Here is a 20053-nt window from a genome sequence, read left to right as displayed (position 1 = left end):
CCTTGTAAAATAACAAATATAATATTTTTTTTATATCTGACAAAAACAAAGAAAGTAATACAATAATTTGGAACTGTGTGTGAAAAAATAGTAGAAATAATAATACAATGAGTCTAATCGGAAGTCCAATGTGTTTGCTTTGTTTTGTTCCTTCTTTCTTTTTTCCGACCCCCCTTTTCTCTTTTCTTTTTTGTGCCTCCTTTCTTGGTCTTTCTCTTTTTGATTTGTTAAGAAAGAGATAGAGAGATAAAAGTGTGATATGAAAACTTCAGTAAGTTAAAAGTGATATTGTGTAATTTTCCTATTACTATTTATATATTGTTAAAATCGGTTAATTGTAACGAATTGATGTAACAATTACTGTGGTTTTCTCTTTTGTTGTTGTTGAATTCTAAATAAAGTATTATTCTTTATATTAAAAAAAAGATTTTATAGAATGTATACTTGTAATAATGGCGGCGCTCACCACCAAAAAAGTTTTGGTTGTACATATATTTGCAATCAAGCAGTGCATTTTTTAATGAAATGAATAATAAAGCAATAAGATAGATGGGACCAGGATATTTCCCTGGCCCCCCAAACTTAACCTGGCAGCCCCCAGACCCTTCCCCATTCACCCTCATGGACCAGCCCCCACTGGGCTGCTTTAGACAGACAGCACTACAGACTCGGCAACTCACATTTCCCAAAGCGCCATGTATTCAACAAGTTCAAATATGTGTTGGAAATGTAAAGAAAAAGAAGGGACCTTTTATCATATGTGGTGGGACTGTAGTAAAATTAAAAAAAAATGGGAAATGATATATAATGAGTTGAAGAAAATGTTCCAACTAGCATTTGTCAAAAAACCTGAAGCATTTTTGTTAGGGATTGTAGGAAAAGACCTGCCAAGGAAACTGAAAAATATCTTCATGTATGTGACAACGGTGGCAAGAGTCTTAATAGCACAAGGATGGAAGAATGAGGAAATCCCGACCAAAGAACTGTGGCAAGAGAAATTGATGGACTATGCAGAATTGGCAAAACTGACACACAAACTACATGACAAGGATAACTGTGATTTTAAAGATGAATGGGAACCCTTTACAAAGTATTTAAAGAAACAACAGAATGAACTGGACTCCTTGGCAGGTTTTGAATAAACATTCACAAACTTCTTATTGATAACATCTAGATAGATAAATTAAGGATCTGTACAGTTTTGTATGCCTGTTGTCTTTGTCCATGGTTAAAAAGCAGAGACATCACCTTGCCAACAAAGGTCCATATGGTTAAAGGGGGTGTGTGGAATTAAAGATTATATGTTTTTTGATAAAATGCTATGTTGAAATTACTAATAAAAATATTTAAAAAACAACAACAAAGCCCCGTGTATTCAAATTCACCCTTTATTGAGCTGGAGATTGCAGGAAGGAGGTTGCCGCTCTCAGTGTCTCCTCTCCCTCAAAGATGAAGGCCAAAGGCACGAGGAGGAAGAAGTAGAAGAGGAAGAGGGAGCTGTATGAGAGGAAGTAGAGGAACCCCAAGCACACCACGATGTCCAGGAACTCCTCAAAGCGGGCAAATAGGTCCATGGCAGGGAAGGCGGCAGGGGGCAGCTTCTCCCAAGGTGTCGGGGCGTCCCTGGAGGTGGAGACATCAGGGAGGAGGATGGAGTGAGAAGCCTGCTATGGCGCCTCAGGCTCTGGGCATAACACCGCAGGAGGAGCAGGAAGACCAGGAGTCTGGGAAGAAAGACCCCTGGATCACGGCAGTCAGGGCCAGCTCAAGAAATCTTGATGCCTGAGGCGAACAAGAAAATGGCATGTCCCAACACACACACACACCTGGTATTCAGGAGTAGACTACCCCTGAACGTGGAAGCTCTATTTCTTCCCTTTCGGCTCACCAACCTCACAGAGTCAGGCTCACACCCTATTCATATCTTAAATGTTCCCTTAAGAGAGGATTTGTGAGGAAAGAGACAATGGGGAGGTTCCCCACTTTGACCATGCAGAGAAAACATTTGCTCAGTTTGGGAATCAAAATGGTTTCAGGTCGGCCTTCCTGTGCTTGGTTGGTACACTTACGAACATTTAACATATATCTAAGACCTCAAAATTCCTATCACAATCACACTGCCCACCAGTCTGCCTCAGAGAGCTTTGGACCTTCACCAAGCCCTTGCAGGATGCATGCGCAGGTTGCAGATTTCAATCCTTATCGGGGCAAAATTCTCATCATTTCCTTCCTGGCGTGCACACAGCATCCTGCCACCTGCTCCCAAATCCCCACACTTCAAGCTGAATACAGTGGTACCTCAGGTTAAGAACTTAATTTGTTCTGGAGGTCCGTTCTTTACCTGAAACTGTTCTTAACCTGAGGTGCCACTTTAGGTAATGGGGCCTCGTCGCACCACCACCACGCGATTTCTGTTCTCATCCTGAAGCAAAGTTCTTAACCCGAGGTACTATTTCTGGGTTAGCGGAGTCTGTAACCTGAAGCATCTGTAACCTGAAGCGTCTGTGATGCTGTATTGTTTTTAATATTCAGTTGGAAGCTGCCCAGAGTGGCTTGGGGAAACCCAGCCAGAAGGGCGGGGTATAAATAAATTATTATTATTATTATTATTATTATTATTATTATTATTATTAACCCGAGGTACCACTGTACAAGCCAAAGCCTGCCTTCAGGGATCACACTGTGAACTAAATGTAAGTAAACTTCTTGTTACTTTCAAAGAAAGACTGCTGTGTCTTTATTCTTTTGAGAGGGATCAAAAGGGGATTTACTAGGAATAATCCAATCTGGGCAAGCCAGACTGGATTGCTTAACTAAAGAGATTCAAACGAACCTGCAAGCTAGCTTCCTGCTATATAAGGAGAATGTGCTCTGCTGCATGACTCACTAGCATGAGTGAGGAAAGATAACATTTAATCAATATATCCTCTCCTACTATACAGCACGTTCCCACAGGAACTCCCTGCCTATCTAAATCAGGCAGGTGCCTTGGCTGTACTCATTTCAGCACCTACGAAAAGCCCTTTTGTTTCAACCAGCCTACCCAGAAGTTTAGAAAGTTGGTGCTGTGAGTTGTGATCTATTTTTAGTCTGCTGATATTTCAGCTTTTCGACAGTATTAGATTATTGCTGTCGGTTTTTCTTAGTGATAGTTTTATTCATAGGGTTGTAGAGTTGGACGGGACCCCAAGAGTCATCTAGTCCACCCCCCTGAAATGCAGGAATTCTGCTCAGAGCTGTCCCAGGTTGGGCTCTGAGAGGAATAATTTATGTTGCTTTTTGATTGCCTTTTCAGAATAAATGTTGCTCTTATTTATTGCGCTTGGAGACAGGGAATAAATATTCATGTTTTGATTAAATTGGGTGTGCCTGCTTTTTCAGGTCACCCACTAGGAAGTGTATATTCTCAATAACATATTGCTGTTTCACCAATTTTACCCAGAATTTATTTTAAAAGGTCCTGGGATTTTAAATCTTAGGAACCAGTGTTTTACTTCTCATAGGCTTAAACCACCAACCTTCTGGTTAACAGCACTAACCCATCGCACCACACCTGTCTTATTCTTTTATCTTTTTCTCTTTTTTTGTAAACCGCTTTAAGGTTTTTATTTTATTTTTATTTACAACTAAGCGGCATATAAATTTTGCGAAATAAATTAGTAAGAGGGCATCTAAAGCTATGGTTTCCCCAGTAGTGGTATATGGAAGTGAGAGCTGGACCATAAAGAAGGCTGATCGCCGAAGAATTGATGCTTTTGAATTATGGTGCTGGAGGAGACTCTTGAGAGTCCCATGGACTGCAAGAAGATCAGACCTCTCCATTCTTAAGGGAATCAGCCCTGAGTGCTCACTGGAAGGACAGATCCTGAAGCTGAGGCTCCAAGACTTTGGCCACCTCAGGAGAAGAGAAGACTCCCTGGAAAAGACCCTGATATTGGGAAAGATGGAGGGCACAAGTAGAAGGGGATGACAGAGGACGAGATGGTGGGACAGTGTTTTCGAAGCTATGAACGTGAGTTTGACCAAACTGCGGGAGGCAGTGGAAGACAGGAGTGCCTGGCGTGCTCTGGTCCATGGGGTCGGACACGACTAAACAACTAAACAACAACAACAAAGAGGGCGGCTAAGCACGTGCAGAGTGCTTTTGACTCTCCGCCTGCCTCCTAGCTGCAGCTTGCTCTAAAATATCTGCACTTAGGATCTGTGGGCCTGCCTAGCACCCAGGGCTTACCTCCTTCAGAAACCGGGCATCTTCTGTGTGCCTTCCTTACGTCCTGCACCACCGAGTTGGCCTCATGCCCTCTCCTTCATCACCCCCTCCTTTCCTTCGGTGCTGTTGCCTTTATTTTAAGGGCGCCAGAGCAGGGTGTGGGTGACTCCCACAGAGATAATGCACTGGGTTGCTTTGAGCATAGGAGAGTTCAGCATTTGCACCCCTCTCCACCTTCCGGGCTTCATAGAGCAGAAAAGACCCTGCGGTAAGACCAGATTTGGCATAAACAAGCCAAGTTGAGCATCGGCCACACCCAGGATTCCCTGGCAGGGGCTGCCTGTTCTGTGAACCTTCCCCTTGAAACATGACTTCATTGGGTGGGGAGTCTGCCTCTGATGTCATAAACTGGAGGAATTGCATCATGGGCAATGCATCTCCACTTCTGTCCTTTAAAAGACAGGTTTGGTTTGGACTCAGGAAGAACGTCCCTGGCTCAGCCTGTGATGCAGGACAATTCCCCAAATCTTTTTTCTTTCTCTGAAAGCGTTCGTGTCAGGGTGTGTGTGATGGTTTGCATTCAAGAGGAAGGGAACCCATCTAGGAGAAGCAAAACTCTTATCCTAAACCTCCTTTGCTTTGCACAGGGCAGAAACGAGGCTTTATTTCACTCTGGTCAAAGACCCAGTTTGGCACACCCACACCCAGGCTGGGAACCTCAATGGTGGCCCTCTGGAGGCTTCACTCAGGCCAATTGTGCAAATGTTCAGGGATGCAGGAGAGGATATATTGTCTGATTATAGCCTTTCCAACTCATGTTAACAAGGTCACAATTTAGCAGAATAACATTCCCCTTTTTTAAACTCTCAGCGGATGTGTTTGCTCAGGCTCGCTAAAGCCTCTATAATAACTGTTCTGGTATTTTCCCTTTATTCCCTCATAAAAGATAAGACACGACACAGTCTTCTATAAAAGTATAAAAAGAGTTTACTCACATTCTGTTTACAGTCGGATCCCAGAAGGCAGACTTAGCTTAGAAAGGTAACATACCTGGAAACTATCTCATAAGAAGACAGTCCCTTAGTCTTCTCTTGGCTGGAGGCCAAGAGAGCATCTTTGGCTAAGCAGGTGTTGCTTCTTCGATGCATGTGGTGAAAGAGAGAGCGATGGCTGTCCTGTCCTGTGCTTTTGTCGTTACCTGCACAGGTGAGGCCATACCCACCTCGAGTCACATGCAGAGGAAGTCTGTCCCAGCCCAGAAGGAAACAGGAAGTTTACCTGCTGGCTGGACAAACATTCCTCCCCATGCGTAAACATGTTCACTCTAGGAATGTTGTACTTGACTGCTCTTCTGTTTCACATCCCACAGCAATCACCCAGGATATCTTCAGGAGAAGAAAAGTCTCAGGAGTATACACCACACAAATCTAGAGCCCCTGAGTGGCGCCTTGTACGCCTCCTTCTGGCCACTCCTGCAGCCAAGCTGGTGCCCATCGTATTGTTCTGCTTTCCTTTGGACCCTGCCTTCTCCAGGATGTCCCCATTTTCATTGGAGAAATGTTGGTGGGTATGGACTTCTGCCTGAAGACAGTTGTTTGGAGAGATTTTGAAAGGAACATGAGAGGCAGAGGAGACTGCAGAGAAAGGGAGAGGGAGTAAAAATGATGCTCAAAATCTGATCAAAAACCACACAGTTCTAAGCTTAAAAAAAATGTTTAAGTATAACTTTATGAAAAATACAGAAGTTTTTCTACTAGGGATAACGGACACAGGTATAGCAAGAGAAGATCAGAAAACATTCCTCTATGCCACAGGAGCGGCAAGGATCCTAATTGCTAAAAACTGGAAAAAAGAAACTGTGCCAACAAAAAGGGAATGCCAAGACAAACTGTTAGAGTACATTGAACTGGCTAGATTAACAGAGGCAATTAGAGACCACACTAGACAAGAGTTTCAAAAAGCATGGGGAAAATGCAGAGAATACTTCACAAAACAGTGCCCTAAAATACATACCTGGACTTGTTTCGACTAATGTCTGCAGGAGACTTTGTGGATATTTAAGTTATAATTAGAAAAATCTTAATAATTATTCATAAAGGAAACAGCTTATAAGAAGTAAATAAGGAAGCCAGATACAGGATAAAGGAAGTGTTATATTTGGTTGTTTGTATTGTTGTATGTTATGTTCATTGTATTTCTGTACTGGGGGGGTAGGGGGGTTCATGTTATGTTGTAAATAAAATTTCCAATCAAAATTAAAATTAAAATTAAAAACCACACAGTTCTGTTGAATATGTTTCTGCACTGCTCAAAAGAACTTGGTGGGGTCCGAAAGCTTGCCAGCGCATCCTTCGGCCATCAAAATCACACCCACTGCAAGATCCCCCCTTTTACCTCTTCCTCTCCAAACTTGCTATGGCAACAGCCGGTGGTCCCCTGGGTGCCTCTGAATGGAAGAGTCCAGGCTGGCGTCTTCCCTGGGCAAGACACCCTGCGGTCACCGAGCCTCCCGCCAACGTGTTTGTTTTGGAGAGGGCCCCGTGGCCTCGGACGCCACTCGACACACTTGTGGTGCTGTGATGGTTGCCAGGCTGGACGTCCTCCAAGGGGCACTCAGAAGTTCTCTAATCGCTGGAAATGGCCAGAGGCCAAGGCGGTAAAAGAAGCCAACAGCCAGCATTGGTGGAGTGGTCAGAAAGTTAATGAGGAGCAAAGGGTCAAGAGTCAGCTTGGAATCTGGGCTCTCTGGCTGCTGTTTTCCCCTAACCCTGGGACTAGGGAAGGGGGTATCTCTGCCGATTCCATTTCCTCTTGGTTTCTCGCTTTTTCCAGGCTTGATTTCAGTTCTCCCCGTTTCTGCAATTTTTTTAGATACAAAGAAATCCTCGTGACGATTTGCCAGATGTACACATTTTTGCAAGAGTTTCCCCAATATAATGCATTTTATACGTTGGTGTCGCTAATATGTGCATTTTTATGCACACTTTCTCCTAATACAGAGAGGTTTTTGTGCGCATTATTTGGTGTGGGAGAACAGCTTCAACAAATTCAGAAACAGGCAGGTTTAATGGACAGCTGTGTTTCAGTTCACGCGTGGTTTGGAAAGTGAATTGGGTAGCTTCGCGCAAAAATCAAATCAAAACAAATTTCTCCTTATCACAGGGTCTTAGAAACTGCACTTTGCACTTCCTCAGAAGCACTGCTTTATTGTTATTCTATGTCCTTCAGAATGATGCCTTAGTACCCAAAAGCAGATTCTGGGTCTATTATTACCACTCTCTGGCTAGTGATTTCCCCCAGCCCTGAGAGAGACAGGCTTGTTGCTTAGCAGGCAAGGATTTGCACTCTGCACATGCTCAAAAGCACTGCTGTTCTGTTATTATTCTGTGTGTTTCAGAGGTACATTCTCGTACCCAGAAATAGATTCCAGGTCTTCACGTGTCTAAAATGGCCAGGACAGAATACGCAACTGTCAGGTGGCGCAAGTTGGCTGTGGACAAGGGATCGTGACAGGTTGCCGGGTAAAGGGGGGACACTCCCTGCACCCCAGTAAGATCCCTGTGCCATCTAAAGTAGCAGCAAAGCCCATCTATTATGCTTCAGGGTTTTATAATAAGAGAAGTTCAACCATCTAATGCCTATTGACTTGCGCCTATCCCCAGATTTGAATTTCCTCCTGTCCTGCAGCTATCTAGGAGAAACCACGAAACCCTTAGGAAATTTCCCAAGATCCAGAAAGTTAGTTTCAGGAGGGAAGTCCATCTGAAGCATTAAGAGGCTGTAGATGACTTTGCTAAAGGCTGGGAATCCTGGACAGGATCCAAGAGCAGGGAATTGACCTATTGTGCTCGAGGCTGAATAATCCCTGTGGGAAATCGCATCTGGTTCCTATTACGGAGGGTGAATAACTCAGATCAACTTTTGAGCACCAGCTGCATTGAACATGGCTTCCTCTCCAGACCCAATTTTAAAGGGTTTAACCTCTAAAAGGAAGCTAGGGAGCCTGCTGGCCACCAGATATGGCTGACCTCAAGATCCCATGGTCCTTGACTATTTAACAGAGCTGTCTAGGACTGATGGGAGTTGTAGTTCCACAACATCTGGACGGCACCGAGTTGGCAATGCCTGCCCCGTGTGACAGAGTGCTTTACAATTGTGCAAACCTAAATTCCCAGTATGTCCTGAGTCATCTTAATTCTGCACAAATTACTGAAGATCATGTTTTGCAGCTGAGAACAAACTCCCTAGATGTTGTGGCTTAATATTTGGGGCAAGAGGGGGAGCTGCAACACAGGACGGAGGCCGACAAGGCTGTATATTGTCTCCCTGCTTATTTAACTTATATGCAGAATTCATCATGCAAAAAGGCTGGGTTGGATGAATCCCAAGCCGGAATTAAGATTGCTGGAAGAAATATCAACAACCTCAGATATGCAGATGACACAACCTTGATGGCAGAAAAGTGAGGAGGAATTAAAGAACCTTTTAATGAGGGTGAAAGAGGAGAGCGCAAAATATCGTCTGAAGTTCAACATCAAAAAAAGATCATGGCCACTGGTCCCATCACTTCCTGGCAAATAGAAGGGGAGGAAATGGAGCCAGTGAGAGATTTTACTTTCTTGGGCTCCATGATCATTGCAGATGGTGACAGCAGTCACGAAATTAAAAGACGCCTGCTTCTTGGGAGAAAAGCAATGACAAACTTAGACAGCATCTTAAAAAGCAGAGACATCACCTTGCCAACAAAGGTTCATATAGTCAAAGCTATGGTTTTCCCAGTAGTGACCCCTCTTCGTGACCCCCTGGACCAGAGCATGCCAGGCACTCCTGTCTTCCACTGCCTCCCACAGTTTGGTCAAACTCATGCTGGTAGCTTCAAGAACACTATCCAACCATCTCGTCCTCTGTCATCCCCTTCTCCTTGTACCCTCCATCTTTCCCAACATCAGGATCTTTTTCAGGGAGTCTTCTCTTCTCATGCGGTAGCCAAAGTCTTGGTGCCTCAGCTTCAGGATCTGTCCTTCCAGTGAGCACTCAGGGCTGATTTCCTTCAGAATGGAGAGGTTTGATCTTCTTGCAGTCCATGGGACTCTCAAGAGTCTCCTCCAGCACCATAATTCAAAAGCATCCATTCTTCGGCGATCAGCCTTCTTTATGGTCCAGCTCTCACATACTGTGTCCAATTTAAGAAGGATCTTGACAAGCTGGAACATGTGCAGAGGAGGGCGACCAAGATGATCAAGGGTCTGGAAACTAAGCCTTATGAGGAGTGACTGAAGGAGCTGGGCATGTTTAGCCTGGAGAGGGGATATGATAGCCATCTTCAAATATCTGAAAGGTTGCCGCATGGAAGGAGGAACAAGCTTGTTTTCTCCTGCTCTGGAGGGTAGGACTCGAACCCATGGCTTCAAGTTACAAGAAATGGGATTCCAGCTGAACATGAGGAAGAACCTTCTGATGGTAATAGGTTTTTGACAGGGGAACGGATGCCCTCAGGAGGTTGTAGACTCTCCTTCCTTGGAAGTTTTAAAGCAGAGACCATCTGTCATAGATGCTTTAGTTGAGTTAGTCCTATGTTGAAGGGGGTTGGGCTAGATGACCTTTAGGGTCTCTTCCAACTCTACTATTTGATGCTTCTATTATTCTAAGACAAAGGGATGTGCAAAAGAAAGACAGTGATCCAGGTCTAATCTCCTTTGGTTGTGGACTAGGAAGGAAGCAAAAGTGCATATAATTTACTGGGTGGGCTGATAGAATCTAGAGTAGGAATGCTATCCCTCTCAAGCTCAAGCACAATGACTAAATGCTTCGGCAAATTCAGCAGTGAAATTGGCCACAAGGAGGAAGAGATGACCCATAAATTCTCAGAAGATCAAATCAGAGCTTCATAAAAACTGACGGCTTCAAACTGGCTGAACTTTGCGGAGTTTGGGATCGATCCTTCTCATCGTCCCTTTATTTTGTTCTGCATGTTCTTGTGGTTGTTTCTTCTGGCTTCAGTCTGGCGTTCTCAAGATGACTCAGTTTGGCACTTCAGCCAAGAGCTGAGCTTGTCAAATCTAAACAAAGCACTTTCCAAGAAACAGTTTGCAGCTCTCCTGCAAACTAATGGTCTTTCAGACAGCTGCTCATTTGCCACTTAGGCAAATCCTCATAGAATGGTAGAGTTTCAAGGGACCCCAAGGGTCATCTAGTCCAACCCCCTGCAAAGGCATCACAACTAAAGTATCCATGACAGATGGCCATCCAACCTCTGCTTACAAACCTCCAAGGAAGGAGAGTTCACCACTTCTGGTGGGAGTCTGCTCCACTGGCAAACAGCTCTTACAGTCAGAAAGTTCTTCCTGATGTTTGGTTGGAATCTGCTCTGTTGTAACTTGAAGCAATGGGTTCAAGTTCTCCCTCCAGAGCAGGAGAAAACAAGCTTGCTGCATCCTGCATGTGACAGCCCTTTAGATATTTGAAGATCTCCTCTCAGTCTCTTCTTCTCCAGTCTCTCAGTCTCTTCTTCCGACTCTTTGTGACCCCATGGACCAGAGCACACCAGGCACTCCTGTCTTCCACTGCCTCCCGCAGTTTGGTCAAACTCATGTTCATAGCTTCGAAAACACTGTTCCACCATCTTGTCCTCTGTCGTCCCCTTCTCCTTGTGCCCTCAATCTTTCCCAGCATCAGGGTCTTTTCCAGGGAGTCCGCTCTTCTCATGAGGTGGCCAAAGTATTGGTGCCTCAACTTCAGGATATGTCCTTCCAGTGAGCTCTCACAGCTGATTTCCTTAAGAATAGATCGATTTGATTTTCTTGCAGTCCATGGGACTCTCAAGAGTCTCCTCCAGCACCATAATTCAAAAGCATCAATTCTTCAGCGATCAGCCTTCTTTATGGTCCAGCTCTCACTTCCATACATCACTGCTGGGAAAACCATAGCTTCTCCAGGCTAAACATACCCAACTCCTTGAACCATTTCTCAGAAGGCTTGGTTCCCAGACCCTTGATCATCTTGGCCGCCTTCCTTTGTACCCCTTCCACCTTGTCAAACTTTGCTGAACCTCAGCAGCTAGATTTGATCATGGGTCAAATAAAGAGGATGGGGAGGTCCGGGTGGCAGTGTCAAAAATAGACGAGGAGGAGGAAGACCTTGCTGAAGCAACCAGGATGTTTGGTCTATGCTTATGGAGAACGATCTGTAGCCCTGAAACCACACCTTGTCCTCCCTCCAAGGTCCATTGTTCTCCTGCCTACCTGGGGAACAAAAACTACAAACCTGTAGCAAATGGCATTCAGTGGCGGTGATGCTCAATTGATCTCCTGACAGCCAAGTCGCTACCGCTTATCAGGAACGAGAGGTGCAAGTTGGCAAGGAGATCAGTGCGGTGCTGAAGCACTGGATTAGCTGCAGTGATGCATTTGCACCATGCTGACCTCCTGGTAAGCCATTGTCCCTCCTGGTAAGCAGTAGAGATTCAGCTGTTGGGTCAAAAGATTCATGCATCACAGGGGTTTGGACTAGATGGCCTTCATGGTCCCTTCCAACTCTACAATTCTATGATTCTAGGAGGTCAGCGGAGTGTCAATGCCCACTCCTGTTACTGACATCCCTGTGGTTGGGGCATCAACATTCCTTGGCGGTGGGTCTCTGCACAGATCACTACAGCTTGGCCAATCCTGGTTTGTGTGTTGCCTGGAGTACTGTGAAAGCAGAGCATGCCAATGGTAGGTTTCATAACTAAAAGGTAAAACAAAACATCTTTGAGTCTTGCAGCGCTTTAAAAGCTTTGTTTGTTGCTGCAAAAGTTTTCATGGATTACAGTTGGCTTTCTCAAATGATTGAGTTACAGGAATATTTATAAACGGGGGGGCAGTGATTCTGAACAGTGTGAAGGAAAGGAAATGCAGAGAGTACATAATGATAATTATTAACAGTGGGCATTCCCCAAAGAGTTGGCGATAATTCTTCCTGAACGATGAAAAGAAAACAAAAAATCTTTGTTTTTGTTCAGATTCAGATTCAGTTCACAGTTGATGGCATTGTACCACTTGAGGAACTGCAATTCAGCGGTTACAATTTGCCTTCTTCCTTTGCAGTTCCTTTGTTTGAAGTTGACTGTTTAAAATCTGTTTGAGAGTCTCCTGCATTCATCTGGAAGCTTGGAGATTTGGTCTAACTTAATAGGATTTATTTGTGGGGAAACAAAAGGAAAAAACACACAGTTTGCTTTCATCTCTGGGGACTGGACCTTTTAGCAATGGGGAAAAAACTTATCCTGGATTACCTCCTGTTCATTGGATGGTCCTGCATCCTATGAAAATTAGAGCAGAAAAGTTCAGCTAAGGGGAAGGGTAGAACATCTGCTTTGCATGCAGAAGGTCCTAGGTTCATCCCCAGCATCTCCTGGTGGGACTGGGAAAAACTGGAAAAGAGGAGACTAAGTGACAAAACAAATTTCAACAGGTTCCACACTTAGGCAGGAAGAATCAGATGCATAAATAGAAGATGGGGGACTCCTGGCTTGCCAGTAGTACATGTGAAAAGGATCTAGGGGTCTTAGTAGAAGCACAGACTTAACATGAGTCCACAGTGTGATACAGCAACAAAAAAAGCTAATGTTATTCTAGGTTGCATCAACAGAGGTGTAGTGTCCAGATCAAGGGAAGGAATAGTACCAGAAGCTATGAGCTATGCCATGCAGGGCCACCCAAGATGGACAGGTCATAGTGGAGAGTTTTGACCAAATGTGATCCACCTGGAGCAGGAACCGGCAAGCCACTCCAGTATCCCTGCCAAGAAAACTCCATGGACAAAGACAACAGGCATATAAACAGGAGTGCCTGGCGTGCTGTGGTCCATGGGGTCACGAAGAGTCGGACACGACTAAATGACTAAACAACAACAACAACATTCTGCCTTGGTCAGACCACACCTGGAGTCCTGTGTCCAGTTCTGGGCACCACAATTTAAGAAGGATATTGACAAGCTGGAAGGTCTGTAAAGGAGGGTGACCAAGATGATCAAGGAAACCAAGCCTTATGAGGAAAGGTTTAAGGAGCTGGGAATGTTTGGAAACTCTGGAAAAGAGGAGACTCAGAAGAGATATGAGAGCCATCATCAAATATATTAAGGGCTGTCACATGGAAGAGGGAGCATGCTTGTTTTCTCCTCCTCTGGAGGGTAGGACTCGAACCCATGGATTCAAGTTACAAGAGAGGAGATTCTAACTAAACAGGAAGAACTTTTTTAAAGTAAGAGCTGTTCAGCAGGGGAATGGACTCCCTTTGGGACATTGTAGACTCTCCTTCCTTGAAGGTTTTTAATGGCCATCTGTCAGGGATGCTTTAGTTGAGATTCCTGTATTGCAGGGGGTTGGACTGGATGACCCTCAGGGTCCCTTTCAACTCTACAATTTTATGATTCTGTGATTCCCTACCAGAAAGTGCAAGGTTCAATGCCCAATGACTCGGTGGGACTCATGCCTGGAATGTTGGAGAAGGGCTGCCAATCAGTGTAGACAACATGGAGCTAAATGAACTGATTCTCTGCTTGTTTATAAGGGAGCTTCCTGAGTTCCTAACTTTTGAAGGGTTCGCTGGGTGGTGAATGAATCCACATTGCTGAGCACCAAGTAGGACTCAGATTCTAGCTATCACGGAGTTGGGATATGGTTTCAGGGCAGATATGCAGCGAGGAGAGGGTTATTTCCGCTCTCCTCCAAGCAGATAACAGAAGAGGCATCTGGAAGTCATTTGGTGTTGAGCCTTCCTGTTTCCTTGCCCTCCCTTCGCCATGCAAAACAATATCCTTTTCTCTCCCCTTATGCAACGCAGAATATTTTAGCATTTCCCTCTCACCACACTGTCTTCCTTCCTGAATCTCAAAAAGTTCCAGAATTCCCCTACAATTTTCTTTTCTAGCAAGTCAACTCAAGACAATCATCCAGTTCTTAAGAACTGGCTCAATCCCTTTAACAGCTAAAACCGCAGAGCTAAAAGAAAAAGAAAACTCTTAATAAGAGCACAAAGAACCCAATAACCCAGATCTGTTCCTGGAGCCGAGACAGACCTAAGATGACCTCATTTTCCAAACGCCCCATAAGTTGCCAGAGGCATGGTCCTTATTTTACAGCTTGCTTTTTAAGAGGCTTTCCATGTTCACATTGTCAGATAGGAAAGTCCTTCCCCAAAAAAGTGAGAATTCCTTGGAAGAACAAGAAGTGAGAATTCCTTAGACGAAGAAGATGCTTGCCTCCTTGTCACCATCTGCTGGTTTGAACAGGAAGTGAAAAGGGCAGGCCTGGAAGCTGCAGCTGTGTACAGTATATGCATTACATTGCAAGCACATGACTTGCCCCCAAGGAATCCTGGGAGCTGGTTGCAGTTTGTTGAGGGTGCTGGGAATTGTACTACAGTGAGATGTAAACTACACAGTTCCAATCACAGACAGAATTGTCTACAGTGGAGACTCGGGTTGCGAACGTGATCTGTGTGGGATGCACGCTCGCAACCTGCAGCATTCGCAACCGATTCGGCGCTTCTGCGCATGCGCAAAGTGCGATTTAGCACTTCTGAGCATGCGCGACTGCTGAAACCCGGAAGTAACCCGTTCCAGTACTTCTGGGTTTCGGCAGTCCGCAACCCGAAAAAAACGCAACCTGAAGCAGACACAACATGAGGTATGACTGTATTTGTTTGTTTCTTTTAATTGGTGTGCTGCCCTTCGTCCAAAGATCACAGGATGGCCCACGACAGAAGAAAAAAATGCAAAATAAGAACATAAAATGCATCATAAAACAAAAACAAACCGATAGCTCCCCACATTTAAAAGGGCAGCGGATATCAACCAAACCTTTGGAACATTTTTGCCTGGTTCATTTTTGAAGGCCCCAGCTGAACCTCCCTAGGGAGAGCATCCACAATGGGGAGCCACTGCAGAGAAGGCACCGTCTGAAGGAAAGCAAAACAATACGTTGGGCACCAGCTTGGCTGCCAGAAGGAGGCATACAAGGCACCATCCAAGCATCTTTAGGGACTCTGGATTTGTGTAGGGTTTAGCCTTTTCTTCTGCCAAAGACATCTCGCAAGGCAGTGGGTACAGATTGTTCCTTTGGGGTTTCCTCCCATGAAAGTTCAGCCACAAGGCAGTAGAGGTTTAGGGGCAGAGTTTTCCTTCTCCTAGATGGGATCCCTCCCCAGATTGATGAGCTCCAACTGCCCCTCTTCTCCCTCTACAGCATGTGCAGAAAGCGCCTTCTGGAGCATCGGACCCCCTCGTGGTCTCGTCTGCTCAATGCACTGAAGCCTGTCTTCACATGCAGGGGGTTCGAGACCCATAGTGTTAGGTGTGTGTGCAGGAGCCAGGCCCTGTGACCAATAGGACTCTGTAGGACTGGGGCCTTCCTAAGTTTGTTCTGAAGAGGTAAGGTGCGGCCACACAGGTGAGGCCGATTGGTAACTCACAGCACCTGGTGGCAAGGTTCCTGCCCTACTGCGTTTGATTTCTTGACTACATGCTTCTTGATCCTTGATCCTCAGACCCCTGACTTCATGACTCCTTGCTTCTTGATCCTCGGACCCCTGACTTCATGACTCCTTGCTTCTTGATCCTCGGACCCCTGACTTCATGACTCCTTGCTTCTTGATCCTCGGACCCTTGACTTCATGACTCCTTGCTTCTTGATCCTCGGACCCTTGACTTCATGACTCCTTGCTTCCTGATCCTTGGACCCCTGGCTTCGTGACTCCCGGCTCTCTGACCCTCAGACTCTTTGCTTCCCGACTCCTGGCTTCTGGACTCTCATTCCTACTCCCACCCTGCCATCTTGCCCCCAGTCCTGACGTCCTCCACCAGGACTTTGATTGCCTGTGAACTGGACCGTGACACATAGGCTCTTCTCATCTGATTTAGCCAGCCAGTCAAAGCCATTTCCTGCGGTGTGGCTGCTGTCACATGCAGACAGCTTCCAGGAGCCACAGGTGAGAGCTGAGTGCACAGTAGGGACCAAAGTTGGGCAAACTACCCCAGAAGGAGCACAACATGTCCCCACGAGAGGTACTACCCCTCCCCTAACACTCCATAGACCCAGCAGAGAATTGGAGGTAATGGTTGTGAAACACTCTGAATACACAACAGTGCCGAGCTTGACATTTGTGCAATATCTTTTTAAAATAAAAATTCAAGCAGTCCCGTTGTTTGTGTACAGCTGCACATGTTTTTTTCCCGGTTGAGGAAAACTGTCCAGAAAAACTTCTGCAGAAAACATGCCTTCCAAGGTTTTTCTGCAAAAAATAAATTTAAAAATGATGCTGCCCTCTTTGCCTGCTGGTCTCGACCCCATCTTTGTGTGTGGGAGGAATTTGGTGGGAATTGAACCAAGTAGACCTTGTCCTTGTCCAGAATGCTGAAAACACACACAGAGGTCGCAATGGGGTTTGTTCTATTTTGGCCAACAGTGCTGGAGAGTATGAAGCGTTCCTGATCAGCTGTTAGGTTCAGTCCTCCACCTGGAATTAATGGCATTGGGACCAGAGCAGACTGAAGAAAAAGGTCCATCCAGGAACACTGTCATCTGCCCCTTTTATCTGTAAGCATTGTTCCATCTGATCCCAAGCAGCTAATGGCCATCAATCTCTGGCATTCAAAGCCCAAACAGAGCAGGGAAAACCCCCTCACTCTTCTCTGAAGAGGTGTGCATGCACACAAAAGCTAATAGTAATAATAATAATAATAATAATAATAATAATAATAATAATAATGTATTATTTATACTCCGCCCATCTGGCTGGGCTTCCCGAGCCACTCTGGGTGGCTTCCATAAAATATTAAAATACCATAATGCATCAAACATTAAAAGCTTCCCTAAAGAGGGCTGCCTTCAGATGTCTTCTAAAAGTCTGGTAGTTGTTTTTTTCTTTGACATCTAGTGGGAGGGTGTTCCACAGGGCAGGTGCCACTACCGAGAAGGCCCTCTGCCTGGTTTCCTGTAACTTGGCTTCTCACAGTGAGGGAACCACCAGAAGGCCCTCAGCGCTGGACCTCAGTGTCCGGGTAGAACGATGGGGGTGGAGACGCTCCTTCAGATATACTGGACAAACTTAGGTGGTCTCTAAGGTGTTACTGGAAGGATTTTTTTTATTTTGTTTCTTCTCTCATGGTAACAGATTGGGAGGTTGCTTGTCTGTTGGTAAAGTTTGGAGAATTCACAAAACAACATGCAATTCGTTCAAAATAAGAACGCAAGAAGAGCCGTACTGGATCCAGTCATCTAGCATCCTGTTCTCGCACTCGCCAAATAGATGCCTGTGTGAAACCCACAAACAGGGGGGGATCCCAAACAGGGATGGAGGAAAGGGGATGCAGTAGGTGCGGGCCACCCCAGGTATCACCACCTAAAGGTAAAGAGTAAAGGGACCCCTGACCATTAGGTCTAGTCGTGACCAACTCTGAGGTTGCCGCGCTCATCTCGCTTTACTGGCCGAGGCAGCTGGCGTACAGCTTCCGGGTCATGTGGCCAGCATGACTAAGCCACTTCTGGCGAACCAGAGCAGCATACGGAAACGCTGTTTACCTTCCCACCAGAGTGGTACCTGTTTATCTACTTGCACTTTGACATGCTTTTGAACTGCTAGGTTGGCAGGGGCAGGGACCGAGCAACGGGAGCTCTCCCCGTGACGGGGATTCAAACCGCCAACCTTCTGATCAGCAAGTCCTAGGCTCTGTGGTTTAACCCACAGCGCCACCCTAGGGGGTGACACCGTGTGGAGCCTGCAGCATGCCCGAGCCACGCATCTCTCCTGGGAAAGACAGGGTGTCTTGAGCACGTGTAGACTCTGTGCTCCCCTGCAGTGCGCCCTGCCCCTATGGGTTGCTTGCCTCACCCTTGCGCCGCCCAGGCGCCCTCGCAGCTTCCTCTGATGCTGAGTCCAACCACAGCCCTTAGCAAGCAAATCCCCCCCTCCATGCCCATGGAGAAGAGCATTGGGCCAGGTCATGCTGGGGTCACCCCTTGTCCACCTCCACACCTGCCCCCACACCTGCGGGCCTGTGATGCACAGAGCGAGGGGCGAGCAAGCGAGCAAGCGCTAGCGAGGCAGCCATTCAAAGAGGAGGCCTGGAGTCCAAAGGGCAGCCTGGCCTCAGAAATGTGCAGGGAGCCTCCACAATTGCCAGCCTCTGCTGGGGATGTGGCAGCAGGGCCAGGCCCAAAGACTCCTGACTGCAAGCAGGGAAGGGGAGGGAGCCAGGGACTGGGGCCCCCAGTAGCAGCGGCGGCAGCCCCCCGACAGGTATCCCTGCAGAAGCCTGCTTGGAGGCGCATCGTTGCACCCCCTCAGAATTTTGCACCCGGGGCCATGTCCCCCCTGTCCCTCCCACTATGCCACTGTAGCCAGATGCCTTTTCTGAGAAACCTGCAAGCACAAAAGCATCTCTCTCCTCCCTCTGTTTCCAGCAACTGCCACTCAAAAGCACTGCTGCCTCCAACATGGTAGAAGGATGGTATCCGCAATATACAAAATACCACTCCAAAATCCCACAAACTCCCTAGACGCAATAAAAAAAGAATGGGAGGATGACATAGGCTATGAGATTAACCCCACGCAATGGACCAGAATATGGTCTAAACCCCCCTTTAAATCCATATCAACAAAAAGAAAAGAACTCACTCTGAAACTCACCTACAGGTGGTACCTAACACCAAGGAAACTAGCGCTAATACACCCAGGACCCTCACCAAAATGCTGGAGAGGGTGCACCTCCACAGGCACATACCTCCACATGTGGTGGAAGTGTCCCAAAATCCAACTATTCTGGACAACAGCCATACGAGAAATAAGTAAAATACCCAAGCAAGTATTAGAAATCACCCCAGAACTGGCCTTACTAAACATCTTCCAAGACAATAATGCCCACTTACACCACAAAGAACTCATAACCCACCTACTTTCAGCAGCCAGAAGCATCATAGCCAGACACTGGAGAGACCTGTCAGGAGTAAGCATGGACCCATGGTACCAAATAGTATAGGAAACAGCCTTCCTAGAAAAATTAACCAATAAACTGAAACTGACATGGAGACAAATAGAGGAAGACGCCTTCACCCCAGAATGGCTCCCCTTCATCACATACACAGCCCAACAAGATAATGACAAGAATCCACCAAAAGCATACAAATCATTATGGCTAACCTGATCCAAAACACCCACCCACCCCACTCACACATGAAAACAAAGACCACCACAGCCAACCACAAATGAACAACCACACCCTGGGCTATCGCCAACCTCTCTCACCACCAAAGGAACACAAGCGAACAGCAGAGAACCTGCACAAGCAACGCTAACACCAAACCCTACATATAGTAAGTAAAATAGAAACATCACCACCCGACCCATCTTTTCCCCCCCACTCCACCTCTCTCTAAAGCTATGGTTTTCCCAGTAATGATGTATGGAAGTGAGAGCTGGACCATCAAAAAGGCTGATCGCCAAAGAATTGATGCTTTTGAATTCTGGTGCTGGAGGAGACTCTTGGGAGTCCCATGGACTGCAAGAAGATCAAACCTCTCCATTCTGAAGGAAATCAGCCCTGAGTGCTCACTGGAAGGACAGATCCTGAAGCTGAGGCTCCAAGACTTTGGCCACCTCATGAGAAGAGAAGTCTCCCTGGAAAAAACCCTGATGTTGGGAAAGATGGAGGGCACAAGGAGAAGGGGACGGCAGAGGGTGAGATGGTGGGACAGTGTTCTCGAAGATACAAACATGAGTTTGACCAAACTGCGGGAGGCAGTGGAAGACAGGAGTGCCTGGCGTGCTCTGGTCCAGGGGGTCACGAAGAGTCGGACACGACTCAACG

At 46.2% G+C, this 20053-nt stretch overlaps 1 long non-coding RNA gene across 1 annotated transcript; it reads right to left on the bottom strand.

Annotated features, from left to right (window-relative positions):
* Positions 1–1370: 1370 nt before the first annotated feature.
* LOC128421064 (uncharacterized) lies at positions 1371–4564 on the bottom strand. The gene is made up of 2 exons (XR_008332217.1): positions 4232–4564; positions 1371–1623 (listed from the first exon to the last, which is right to left on the bottom strand). It is a non-coding gene; the product is annotated as an uncharacterized LOC128421064 (long non-coding RNA).
* Between the last annotated feature and the right edge of the window lie 15489 nt (positions 4565–20053).

The sequence above is a fragment of the Podarcis raffonei genome, chromosome 9 (genome assembly GCF_027172205.1).
Source record: "Podarcis raffonei isolate rPodRaf1 chromosome 9, rPodRaf1.pri, whole genome shotgun sequence".
Classification (NCBI taxonomy): Eukaryota; Metazoa; Chordata; class Lepidosauria; order Squamata; family Lacertidae; genus Podarcis; species Podarcis raffonei.
The sequence above is the reverse complement of the archived record's forward strand: the minus strand, read 5'-3'. Positions and strand labels throughout refer to the sequence as shown.